Source organism: Columba livia, chromosome Z (assembly GCF_036013475.1).
Source record: "Columba livia isolate bColLiv1 breed racing homer chromosome Z, bColLiv1.pat.W.v2, whole genome shotgun sequence".
NCBI classification, from domain to species: Eukaryota; Metazoa; Chordata; class Aves; order Columbiformes; family Columbidae; genus Columba; species Columba livia.
The window spans coordinates 43,597,486-43,610,695 of NC_088642.1; the positions used below are offsets into that span (position 1 = coordinate 43,597,486).

At 41.8% G+C, this 13,210-nt stretch overlaps 1 protein-coding gene across 1 annotated transcript in view; it reads left to right on the plus strand.

Annotated features, from left to right (window-relative positions):
• CHRNA6 (cholinergic receptor nicotinic alpha 6 subunit) overlaps positions 1 to 13,210 on the plus strand; it is a 34,928-nt gene that overhangs the window by 597 nt on the left and 21,121 nt on the right. The window lies entirely within an intron of this gene.

A 13,210-nucleotide genomic window follows, 5' to 3' on the forward strand; every position in this document is an offset into this window, starting at 1 on the left:
TTGTACTGCCCTCGGGAATCTTGTTAAGCCTTGCCAACTAGAAGAAGAATGTGGGGAATTGTGCCTTCCTTCCACATCTGCAAATACTATGGTAGCACCTCATTTTGTGTTCATTAGTTCTGACTGAGTTGATGGGGTACTCCAGTCTCATTTCCAATACAGGAGTTAGCAGTGGAAATTGTGGGCCGCTACAACAGTGCCCACACCAGGGAGACTGCTGGGAGGTTCTAGGCAAAGAGCTGGCTGCAGATATCAACAAGAGAACAAAGGGACAAGTGTATTCATGGAAATCAAGGCTAACGGTCCTAGTGGAGCAACCAAAATTTGCCAACCCAAAAGCTCTGGTATTTCAGCCCCTTCCACCAAAGCTCTCCCTGAAGCAATTGTGCCAGAGCTAGCAGGGGGGGAAGTCAGACATTTACTCCTCAGCTCAGGAACATTGCAACTAGGAAAAGATTCTGCACAAGTTTATGCCATGTGTAATCCTGCTTGAGCCAAGAGGTTCCCTGGCAAAGGAATGGCAAACTGGGACTCATCTCTAAGAAACTGCAAAGTGGCTCAGTTCTGATTGCTGATATGTTATTTCTCATTTTGTAGCTTCATCTGCCTCTTGAGGTCTTCAGTTCCCACAGGACTTCTTGTGAGTTTACAAGGCTCACAGCCAAAATTTAGGCAAGAACATTACATCCCGGAGGCTCAAATAGGAATGGCAATCTGGCATTGTGACTTGACACTGGAGGGGACTTACCATAAATTTCCCAGGGCTGCTCATGCTGTGGCTCAGCTCTCAGGCACTTAAAAGCTTGAAGGTGCATGGAACATATCACCATAGAGTTGCGTGGTCACCGCTTCGGGATTAGAAGCAGTTGATCAGTCGGGTAAGAGACAACAGGGTGCTTTATGCCCCTGTGTAAGGTGGGTTGTGCCATTTCCTCCCAAGGGATTCAGATTTTTCAGTCTTTGCTTATTTCCTGATTGCACACCATCATTTTTCCAATTCTCACTTTTTGCCTAGAGATATAATTCTGCAACAGACTTTCTGGACTTCATAGTTAAGGTACAGGTCCTATGCACTCTGAGGAATTGAGCTACTGGTATACAACATAGTCTGGTTAGATGCAAACAGCCAGGCTCAGAGCGATGTAACTACTTCTCAGCCCTTCACAAGTGCTTTCCTTCTCATTACTTAGTTTATTTTATATGTGATTAGGAAGTCTTTTTATCATCTCTGCAGAATACAACAAATTTAACAAGTATTATGGGATTATTGGCAATTTTAGACACCATCCATGTGCGTATGTCCAGTATTCCAAGCTACGTACATTCAAGAACAGAATTTGACATCTCACTGTATTGGTCATACCTGTAATTCTACCCTGGCTTTCACCCAAGTGTATGTAGCGTAGGGTTGCTCAATAAATGCTTTCTCATTTTGCCAGGGGCATGGACCTTGTCACCCAGATGTCACCTCCTAAGCCACCTTGATTCAACATGACTCAAGGATGTTGCTTTGCTGCAATTCAGCACTGTACATCTATTTTGTCTTCAGATGTAACCTGGTTCCTATAGTTCTATCATTACAAGTATTAGGCCAAGAGCTTTACATTAACCCAATAGTGTGTTGTCTCAGGGCTTGGCTTGACTGGAGCTTGTTTAAGCTGTGGTAATGATTGGTTGCCAAGTGACTGTTGCCTAAATTTTTTCAGCTTACCTCTGTGAGTACCACTAAGCATAAAATGTGTCAGGAAACAGCATGGGCCAGCTCCCTTCTGAGACAAAGGGAGCTAAGGGGGCTAACAAGGCTGGCAGGGGGCGCAGCAGGCCCATCCACTGCCTCTGAACTGAGGAGCAGGGCAGGCACTGAAGCTGCAGATGTGGTCAGCCCAGTTGTCCAAATTATCAAATCTGGACCAGGCAAATGCATGGTGATGGGACAGCTCTGAGGTCAAGCTGGGAAGTAAGTCTACAGGTCAACATCCAGATCAACAAGGTCTATGGCCAGATATAGGCAGCGCTGAGACCAGCACTTCTACAAGATAGCTGGTGTAGGGGTTGAAGGCCTTAGGCTGAACTGAAATGGGGCTTCTGGCCCATGGGCAGAGGCTGTAGGTGGGGGCCTCAGGGAAGGCTGGTCAAGGTGATTGAGGCCTTTTAGTGCACTCGGACCCTGAATAAATGGCTGTCAATAGAGATAGTCATCGCATAATTCCTTATGTTAACTGATGCTGGGGGAGTTTGTGTTGCAAACAGTGGCAACACTTATGTTTTGTTGATGCACAGGACAACTGTGAAGGTGCAATGTTCTTCCTATGCTGGGTTATGTATTTCTTCCTCAGGACTATTGTGGTGCTGGGCTTGATGTCTGCTCCCTCTGCACTTAATTTGGGACGGAAATAAACCCAAAACTCCACAACTCCCAGTTGTAAACTTCTGGGTTTACTTCACTGTCCGTGGGTGAAGAGTTACCATGTGTCTCAGTATCAAAGTTTAGCTGGGAACTAAAGCAAAGAAGAACTTCTTAAGAAAAAATACAAAAATAGCCCCAAGCAGAGCCCAGGCAACTGCCCCACAACCACCACTACCCTAATTTTTGTGAAGAAATGGGCATGCCAAGGACTCAGTGTGATATCCACTTTCTGCTTAGGGAGAGCTTATGTCTTCTGTGATTCTTACGACAATGGCGGGCTAACCATAAGGCAAAGAAAAGGGACAGATACTCAGAATTTAGAGTATATCAGTCTTAATATTAAAATCCTGAAAATCAGATTACTGTAACAGGACTAACGATAGCGATCTCCTGTATTTAGTTAGGCTGTGAAAACCTTAATTAGATTAACAATAAATTTTGAGCTCTGTAAATAATCTGTGTTCCCTTTTGTCCATAGCAAAATTTGGTTTTTCATGTAGGGGTAGTGTTGCATTGCTATCAGGAAGAATGACATTGATACTACATGGCAGTCACCTTCCATGTATCTATGACTGTGGTCATATATAAGAGAAACAGCACTGTTTTGACTAGCAGAGGATGATATGCTGCCTTGCATCCTTCTGACAAGCCCCCTAATCTCTTCAGTTTCCTCTTTGGCTGCATCAGCTCCTCAGGATAAAAATTGCCATTTATTTGTGTGGCAGCCAACATCAGTCATTTCTCTTTCAACTACTTTAGGTCCTCTGGTGGAATGAGGGTTTGCATGTATTTGCCTAAGGTCAGAGCATGCTCCACCTCTTGCTTTGAGGAAGGGAGGCTGAGTGTGAAGGAAAGAACAGATTTAGCCCTCAAACCTCAGATAATCTTTGGTTCTCCCAGCATCAGCACACATGGTGGACAGGGGGTGTTGAGTTGATTTCCACAGTAGTCTCTCCCAAGAGCATACAAAAAGAGCTAAAACACTGGGAGAGTGTTTAGTGAACCACTCCAAGTCCCATGCAGAGGTAAAATATTTACCTTTTGTTGCAATCTCTATTTGCAGGGTTCCTTAGAAGGTCACACTAAATGTCTGGTCCTGTTTCTTAATCATGTTCTCCTTGACTAGGAGCAGCTGCAAGGCTTTTCCTCAAATTTGTGATGGTCTAGCACATCTCAGGCAGCTTGTGAACATGAGTAGGTGGTTCCCTTGTATGTCAGACATGACAGCTTCCTGGGAAGCCTTCTGGGCAACATGGTGCTTTTCCAAACTGTCACTCCTGGGTGTCACAAAGATGCAGCTGAAAACAGGGCTCTGATCTATTCTTTCTACTTGTCTGCTCTGTTCAGCAAAGCTTACTCTGCGCTTATGAAAAAGCCTTTGCAGGGTTCATGCAGAGTAACTTTGAAGTTAGAAGAGGAAAACCACAACTCTTTCTTGCCATCGCCCATGCATTTTGATGGGCAAAAATTGAAATGTCCAAAAGCAGACAGAGCGCCCTGTGGCTTCAGAAGAGCACAACTATCAGGAACTCGGCTCTGAATATAGGGAGGAAATATGCCTACCAGATGGAAGTGAAAGAATTCATGCCTGTGTAAGGACCAGGCAGAACCCTGTTGAGTTAGTTTTCAGTAGAGACCTTGTGCTAGGAAACAGGGTAATTTTTGTTGCAGTGCAGCAGTGGAAGAAGCTGCATGGCCTCAGAATTACCATGCATTAGTGCCCATCAGAAGTTTTGGGTCTAATTGCAGGCAGAAACCACACTGTCTGCAACTCTCTTATTTCTTATATGCACTGGGTCTGAACAGGAAGGGGTGGTGAATTTGTTTTATCATCTTGTCAGGACCTTTCTTCTGCATGAGAGAGAGCAGCTAAAGACCAGAAGGGAAACTTTCAATTTCTATGGTCCAACAGTGGTAGTACTGTGTGCTGCCATTCAAAGAACATTAACCAGTGGACCTTCCACAGCATTGGTACTAAACAAGTGGAGGTTAAATCCAGTCACTTGTAGCTGGGCAAGGGCAAATTCTTGAGCTATGGTTCCCGTTTTCAAGTACTCCCAGTTGCTACAAGATTTGTGTCAGCTTCTGTTTTGCAGCTCATCCACGAGGGAATATTTATTATTTAAATATATGTTCTTAATGGGCCAGTTAACTTCTCATTTGTTATAAAATTCAGTAAACAGAATCCAACAGACAGGTTTTTTTATGTGTGAAATAGAATTTAAATTGTCTGTATTGGGTCTGAGAGCGAATTTTGGAAATCCATGGTGCTGGTTGCATTAATATCGGTGATGGCTCGTGGTTTGAACTTTAAATTCAGGTTAGATGCCAGTCAACATATTAATTAATACAAGTTTAGAAGCCTGCCTCAAAAATTGAAAGGCACAGGATTTACACTTTCTCACTTGTTCGTTCCAGAGGACATGGATTATAACTCCTATTTTGTATGGGCTGGGGAGAGGCAGATGGAAATATGGTTACGAATCACACAATCTTCTAGAAAAATCAGACTGGCTGCTCTTTGAGTTCTTTGAAAAGCTTTAATTGGCTCATTTTGTCTAAAGAAGTTGACCCAACTGTACTTAATTAAAACTATGTCTCTGTTACAAAGCTGTTTCCCAGTTTGACACCAAATATAGCCTTAATTTCCACATTAGACCTGCTGTGGCCATCATACATGCTCATGAGGCAAACCATTAGAAGTTCTTCCAGTTAGGAACCACGTCAATAATTGAGAATATAAGTACTCTCCCAGCACTGAGCTTGTGGTGTGGGTAAAGAAAACTAAGGGCATTGGTACACTACCCTTTTCAAAACAAGGAATAAAGGTGTTGTCCCCTGCCATGTGTTCTTCTCAGCTGTAGGTCTGTATTGCTCATAATCAGTCAAGAAACTAGAGTTCAGAAATAAATGTGCTGGCTTTCATTCTACCATGGCTACAGCAATCCTTTGGTTTGTCTCTAATCCCTTTTATATCCATCTTTTATGAGCTCTAATTAATGTTTAATTCCTTACCGAAGTCTTCCATTAGGGATTCACTTTATTTCTGGGAGGCATAAGGCCATCACAGCTAATATGTATCATTTGTTTGACAGTTTTATGGTTCAGTTGGAACAATTTGCAGAGCTGTCCGTCAGTATCTTCCCTGCAGCTTTGTAGCCTTTCTATTTTTGTCATGAACTGCAGAACACAGCAGAGTAACAGGCCACTAAGTGATACTTGCAAACTAAAGGAATAAAGTTCAGAAAAGCCATTGGAAATACTTTGCCTAATAATTTATTGATTTGTCTTACTTCGTTTTGCAAAGACCTAGTGGTAGTGAATTAGGAAAGGAGCTGTGCTTTAGAGACATCTCCTCAGCAATGCAGAATTTGCAATATTTTTGTGTCATGTATTTACACAGTTCTCCCCATCAAGTAGTAGCACAAACTGTCACTTCTCTGAAGCTGGGTAGGGGATGGCAAATACCTGTGCTTCCTTAGCATGGGCTTTGTAGTGCACTGTGGAAGGCTGGTAAAAGCGTTTTGCACTCTTCAAGTGACTGGGCATTATCTGGTAAGGCAACAATAGGAGAGAAAGGAAGCGACAACAACTTCAGTCTTTGGCCAGCTCTGCAGGCACACCACCTTGCAAAACAGGAACAAGACTGTGCCATTACCCTTCCATGGCCTTTAGACAGGGCAATCTGTAGCTGTCTGTGAAATGGCTGTGCATCTCCACTGTGCTCCCCAAAGGTCTCTTTAAGTACATGCATACAATTCTTAGGCATAGCCCCTCTCTTGCAATACCTGCCTTAGATTCATAACAGACCTTGTATCTTGACAGATTTGCCTGTGATCACAGTTGCACACAAATCATAAATAAATGGTAACAGTTTGTGACAACCTTCCCGTTTCATTGGCATTCCAAGTGATAGTGGGGATATTCATGCCAGCATTTCATACAGCTTCCCCAGGAAAGCCCATCCTTCTTCTGAAAGGGCAATGACCAGTCACAGGGCAACAAACTTTTGCCAACTACTGCACCATTTCATACAGTGCTCTCTAGAGCCTTTTCATAATGCCAGGAGGAGCCTACTAAAACACAGAATGCACTCATGTGAGAATGAGAGCTTGGGGTTTGCTCAGGCTTGTATTCATGCTTAACCTGACACAGAATGAGAGAAATGGGTCCTGAAAAGTGTGTGTGCATAGTGTTACTCAGGCTAAAGCAAGATGTTGGGATGTTTGAAATATTGTTGCTATGCTCACCCACAGGTTTCAGACCAAGGAGGTGTAGGTTGTATACAAGGAGGTGTAGGTCTATAGTGTGTAGATAATTCATAGGGAAGTTTGTCTGGCAAGATTTGCACAGTGGTGGAGCAGGATGTGCTTAAGTTAACTGAGTACTCATTTTCAAGGAACATAACTCCTAAAACAATAAATATTAAAACTGGCAATTTTTGAAGTTCAAACAATATATTAAAACAGAATACAAGGTCATGCAGCTTCAGGGGTTTGCAGCTGCGTCCTTCTTTTGTACAGTTAGACTTCTCAGTTTTACCACTTTCTGAAAATGAACTGGTAAATTCCTTAAACAGTAGTGCAACTGCTTTCCTCTGAAGTGCAAAGCAGCTTTAGCAATTCAACAGACATGAGTATTGCACACTCATTTGGGAATTTATGGGCACATGCTTCTTTATCATTACTTGTTGTGATGCAGCTGGAGAGGACAGAATCATCACAGGGTTTAGACTCGCACAGTGCATCAGTTTCAAGTATGCCTTGCACTCTTAGGGCCTTCCCAATCTGTCAACATGATTACTAAAAATGTATATGCATGCACACACACAAACATGCAAATACATATTCCTCTTATCAGGGGAGTCAACTCTCAGTTTCTTGTCAATCAGAAGTTGCTGCCTGCAGCAACTCCCCTTGGAGTGATGACATCCTGTATAATAATTTCTCTACATTGTGGGTTCATTTTTCTTCCATGGGGCATATTTTGCTGCTCTCAGATTTCCATATGACTCCTCATGGTTCCTATCTGGCCAAATAGGTGAGAAAGGGTGATTTTGGGGGGGAAAGGGGGATGCAAAGAGGCAGCACTGGAACCTCTACTTTCCAAACCATATCCTCTTCTTTGGTTTGTATTTTGCAAACTTCAACCATACTGATAAGTACATCTTTACAGTGTCATTGGAATTTTTGGGTTAATGGGGAAGGATAAAAGAAACTATAGAAACAACAGAAACAAAATTGAACTCAGTAATTTCCTTGATAGCTTTCTGTGTGATAAGTAACAAAGTATTCTGTGGATAGGGGCTACCAAGGCAGTAAAATCTAGAGATGTCTATCAGACTGGCTTTATTTTTTTTTCCCCTCCCAAAACTAACCATTTTCTTTTCAAGAAAAATCACTTTGAAAAGCACAAATTAGGATACTTGAAAAATTTCTGGAAAAATGGCACATAACCCCCATAGACGTGACTGAGGAAAATTAGGTTTATTTGCAAAAGATGTCTCTTGTTTCCATTTTTGCCTTCATTCAAGCTTTGATCTTATCTGAATTGCAATGCTTCTAGCCATCTCCAAGCTAGGGGATCCTGTTGTCTGAGTCAGCATCATTTTAGTTCCAGCAGATGTTAGCTGTCATTGCTTCTCACTCCCCATGGGCCTTATTCAGGGGATCTCACCCTTTGCTCTTCGTTGTCAAGCTGCAGCTCATTGACAATGTAAATATGGTAGACAAGCACTGAAACACTCCTTCCTGTCTTGGTGCTGATGTTTGACATGGCACCAACTTCCTGTGATGCCCAGTGGATTACAGTTGCCACTTTGTGTCACTTCTTGCTCTTGATCATGTTTTCTCTTAATGTTTGCATCTGTGGCCCTGGAACTTTACGGCTGAATTTGCACCCCTGAAGCCAAGGGGTGTCCTGCCAATTTAAATCTACCTTCTTCACGACGTTTGATTCAAAACTGCTACATCTTTTGTAGTATGTATGAATGACAGTTTGAGTATGTCTGGCTTGCTCTGCACATTCCAGCTCAACACATGCTTCAGCCTTGATTGTGACTGTATATTTTTATTCTTCCTTATACAGTTAACGCAGGCTGATTTAAAATGCTCTTGATGTGCTACTGGATGCTTTTCCAAAAAGCAAATCACAATGGTTACAGTACTCTGCTTCTCAGCTGTATTGCTGACTACTATCATATGTTTTGCACCATTTTTTGCTTCATTAGATATTCACATAGATGAGTCATGAGCTCAAATACAATATATCTACAACGTTATCATTACAATGCCTTAAGGCACATAGCACAGAAAGCTGACATAGGAGTTGCTGCACAGCCTCTGGAGGCCTGCAAAGGAATTTTCATGGTGTTCCTCACTTCTGTCACCCAGTTTTTTCCTCAAAGAGAAGAAAATTCTTCTTATCATTCATGTAAGTCTGCCCCAATTATTATCCATCTGAACATCTGCCTTGTAACGGCCTACTTTACAAATTTTAGGGGGTGCTAGGTGGTACAAGCATACAGCAAGCGGGGAGGCTGTGTTAGTCTCAGAGTCCAAAGAAGATCTAAGAGGCAAAGTGTCATTTTCTTGTGCCAGATGAAACAAGGGGAGGAAAAACAGTGAGATCTGTCACGCCTAACCACACAGGAGGCAGAGTTAGCTAGTCCTTGTAGAACAGGCTCTGAGATACCCCTATTCAAAGTTGAGCTCTGCATCAGCAAATCTTCTTCCACTGATAGCAGAGAAAGCCTTGAAATGGACACCCCATTTCTGGAGAGATGGAGTTAGATGGAATTAATCCCCCTTAAGCAGTTTATCTGCTTCTGCCTGAAGCAAAGATAGGAGTATCTCAGCTCTGCCGAAACGTAAGACCACATCACAGGGACTGTGGCATGGCAATTGATCACCAAACACTCCTGTCTAATCCCAAGCCTATGGACAAAACTTGAAGCCTGTCTCCTTCAGACGCTGCCTTTGCTCACAGTTAATAGTCAGTGGCAATACTTGTGTAACTAAAGCAAGTGATGTTTTTAATGAATTTTTCCACTTGCTCCCTCTCTCAGTCACAATGCTCTTTATGAAGTTGCAGTTATTCTCCTTCCTTCCAAATGCTTTTTCAGAGCACAACATAAAAGATGGTTTCTGACCATAATAACATCAGACTTTCTCCTTACACTTTTGGCCAGAGGCACAAGAAGTATAGATGGCTCAGCCTGCCCTAGAAACGTCTGTGCTCATAAGGTTCACAAAACCATGCATTAAATGAAGTGTACAGATCTCTGTAGCCATCAGACAGTCATTTGACAAAAATAAAGCATTGCTACATAAAGAAGTCAACTTTGCTGATGGCCTCCATGCCTCCCTCACTAATATGATGGTGTCCATGGGAGAGATGGACAAGTCCACCAACCTACCAAAAGCAAGACCCTGACACTTGTCTTTTGTTAACCTGAGTGCACATATTTGTGCTTTCAGTTACAGAGTTACTGTTTTCTTAGTGGGATTACTCCTCACATAGCAGAGGATAGGTTTGTGTTTTGGTTTTGTTGTTGATGATGTTTGGTTTATTTGCTTTGATTTTGTTGTTGTTGTTGTTTGAGGTTTTTTGGTTTGTGTTTTGTTTGTTTGGGTTTTGTTTTGGTTTTCCTTCTGAATTACTAGAAGATTTGGATCTTAATTTGTCATCCATTTAAGTGGGAATGGGCAGCTGGTCTCCTCTGGCATCCTTGAAGTGCTCTCCCTCCAAATGCAAACTTAGGCTAGCCCTGAAAGGTTAAAAACTCATAACTCAGACATCCCAAAGTAACATGATTCAGGACCACTGGAGCTTTGGTCACTTATATTGCAGTGCCTTTGTTCTTTGTGCCTCTGCAGATTGTGATTGATTTAAATTCTGTCAGTCCCACAGCTGACTTTCTCAGTAGACTTTATTTGAGAGCCAGCAATTAAGTAATGAATAAAGTGGATTAAAAATATTTTCAGGTGAAGTTTGGATTTTTGGCTAAGTGGTTCTGTTTGTACAAGGTTGACATCATTTTCTAAGAGTAAAAGAGTCCTCTTCCTGTCCTTTATAACAATCAACAGAAAATTGAAATATTTCACATAGGAGGCATGTCATGATGAGAATTTGTGGGAGATGTCACTTGGCTGCCTGGCTTGCTGTTCTGAGGCTGCTGTGTGTCACTACAGTCATAGCATACTACTCTTCTCCTTACCAGATCTGTCAGGAAGTTTAGGTTTGGTTGTATACTTCTTTTCATAATTTTTCTTTTTTTTACCTAAAAGGAAATTAAAATGTCTTGTGAAAATGTGCATGATTTTCTGACAAACTGTAGAAATGGCTCAGAAAAATACCTCTTGAGTTATTTGAAACAACAGTGCTAGGACATGTGGCACAGTCCAAGTGCAAGTTCTGTGGCACAGTGTAGACACAGTTTTAGCACTGAGATAACAATTTTCTCTTTCAAAGAGGAGGAAATTCACCAGACACTTGCACCAGTTCCTTCTAGAGGAGAAAAATGTTCCCTGAGAAGAATTTTGACCTAAGTTCTCAGCTAGTGGGAAATCCATGCACACTTAATGTGCTTTATTGCATGTCAAGGGTCTGATATCAGTACCACTCTAAACCTGCATACTTTGATAGGTTTTCATGTAGTCAAAATAAAAACATGTACACAATTTCTCAGTTCCACATGGAGTTTTAACAGGACTATTGAGATCTGACCAACTAAATTCCTGCCTATTTCTGTCATTCATTTTACTACGAAATTTCTCAATAGTTTGTTTTTAGAAGTGTTCCTGCTGACCAATTTCCAATGAAATCTGATTAAAAACAGAAGTAGGGGCTTAGTTTCCAATGAAATTATGATTGTGCCGTATTGTCCAGGAAGTATCCCTTTGTGTTTAGTGTCCTGCAGTCCACATTTTCCTATTCCATTTTTGTTGACTCCTGTGATTTCTCAGTGTTTTGGCCATTCCAGATGTTGAGGTGACCATCAAGATTTTTTTCATTCATCCCTTGTCTCCTTTGCCAGTTTAGATATTAAATCCTTTGAAGATGGGCTGTCTCTCAGTGTGTTTGTGCAGAGCTCACACAAAGTTAATCTTTCTGACACGGGAATATTTGGCCACCCCTGCATTACAGGACTGTATCTGCACTGCCTGCTGGCTTTGAGAAACTCCAGAAACCTTTAGTGGTGAGCTGGGAAAATAGGTACAGAGAGGAATACTGGATTCTTTCAGACGCAAACATTTTTCTTACTACTGCTGGTATTCCAGAGTGAGGATATGGTCTTCAGGAGCAAAAAGGGAATAGCCCAGGTTAAAAAAACAGCATTAATACTTATTAATCAGAAGGGATCAAAACTACTCACAAAACTGAGCGCAGATAATCCAAAATAAGATAGTTTCTTCAAAAGCAACAGGACACTAAGGATGAGAGGATCTCACAGACTCTGAAACAAACAGGATTACTTAAACTTCCCAGCTCCCTGGCTCATTTTAACAAAGGTGGGAGAGTGGAGTTGGTAATTTTTTTATATGTTTGCTCAGCTGTTTTCCATTCATTTGCACTGAATATGGCAAATTCTCAGACGAACTTTCAAAGATATATCTTAAATATACAAAATACTGCAGCACCTATCTTGCTTCCAGAAGGATATTCTTCTCTGTCTTCAAGTGTCTCCTTTAGCATATGTAAACACCCTTGCAGCATGCACAAAAATGTTGTAATGCCCTGGGAGTTGTTGGGGGGGCTAGACATGAAGATTTTTTAAGAGAAACATATGTAAATCATTCCAGTGTTACAGAATAAGAAGTAAGGACTAAAGTCTTGACAACTTTCAAACAGTTTATGACCTTTTTATGGTAAGTGGAGAAGCTGTGTCCTTCAACAATCTTATCACCTTGGAAAGTGTTTCAGATTTCAGGCAGGGGTACCATAGGTGTTTTTAAAGGGTTGTTGGTTTAGTTTCATTATAGAGGAGATCTGAGAATTGAATGTCAGAATTCCTGCTGACATGGACATAAGAAGCCACTGCTCAGTGGCTGATGGAGCAGAGAGCAGACACTCTTGGCACATGAGATCCCAGAGCAGGAGAGAGACCAAAGCCTATGACTTACACATGGGGGACATCTGGGCTTTGCTGCGGAGAGTGCAAATGAACAAGCTGTGTGAATGCACTGCTCATGGTGTGAGACTTGACAAACAGGACCATACTAACACTTAAATAAAAGGTAATGACCCGAAAGTGCTTTCATGGTAGTTGAATGTCTGCCAATGAGGCAGTGAAAACTGTATTCCTAATAACTTCTTTATTTTAGTGATATCCAGGAGTAAAACAAAATAGAGGATCCCAACCGCACTTAGAACTAACACGGGTCAATAGAAACCTGCTCTGGTGAGACTGTAATTGGCACAGACAAGGCAGGTACAGCATGCAAAGTCAGAGCAAAAAGCTATATGATGTTTAGTTATTCAGTTGCCCGGGAAGAGCTGTGATTTTGTCACTTCACTATGGCACTCGCTCCACAGAAGAATGATAAAAAATGGAATGGAGAAATACTGCTGTTAGTATTGTTTCTGTGAAGCTGTAGGATACAATACTGGGTATCTAAACGAATTAGGGTTTGGTGGCTGGTGTTGCCTGTTGGATTTCCACATCAAACGTTTATGGAGAAGATATGCCAGATTTCATACAGTTGGAAGTGCGTGGTTCTGCACATGTATGCACATAGAGGAGAAAGGACAACATAATATTTTCAGACTTGTCTGAGAGTGAGAGTGTTTGTGCGTGTCTCA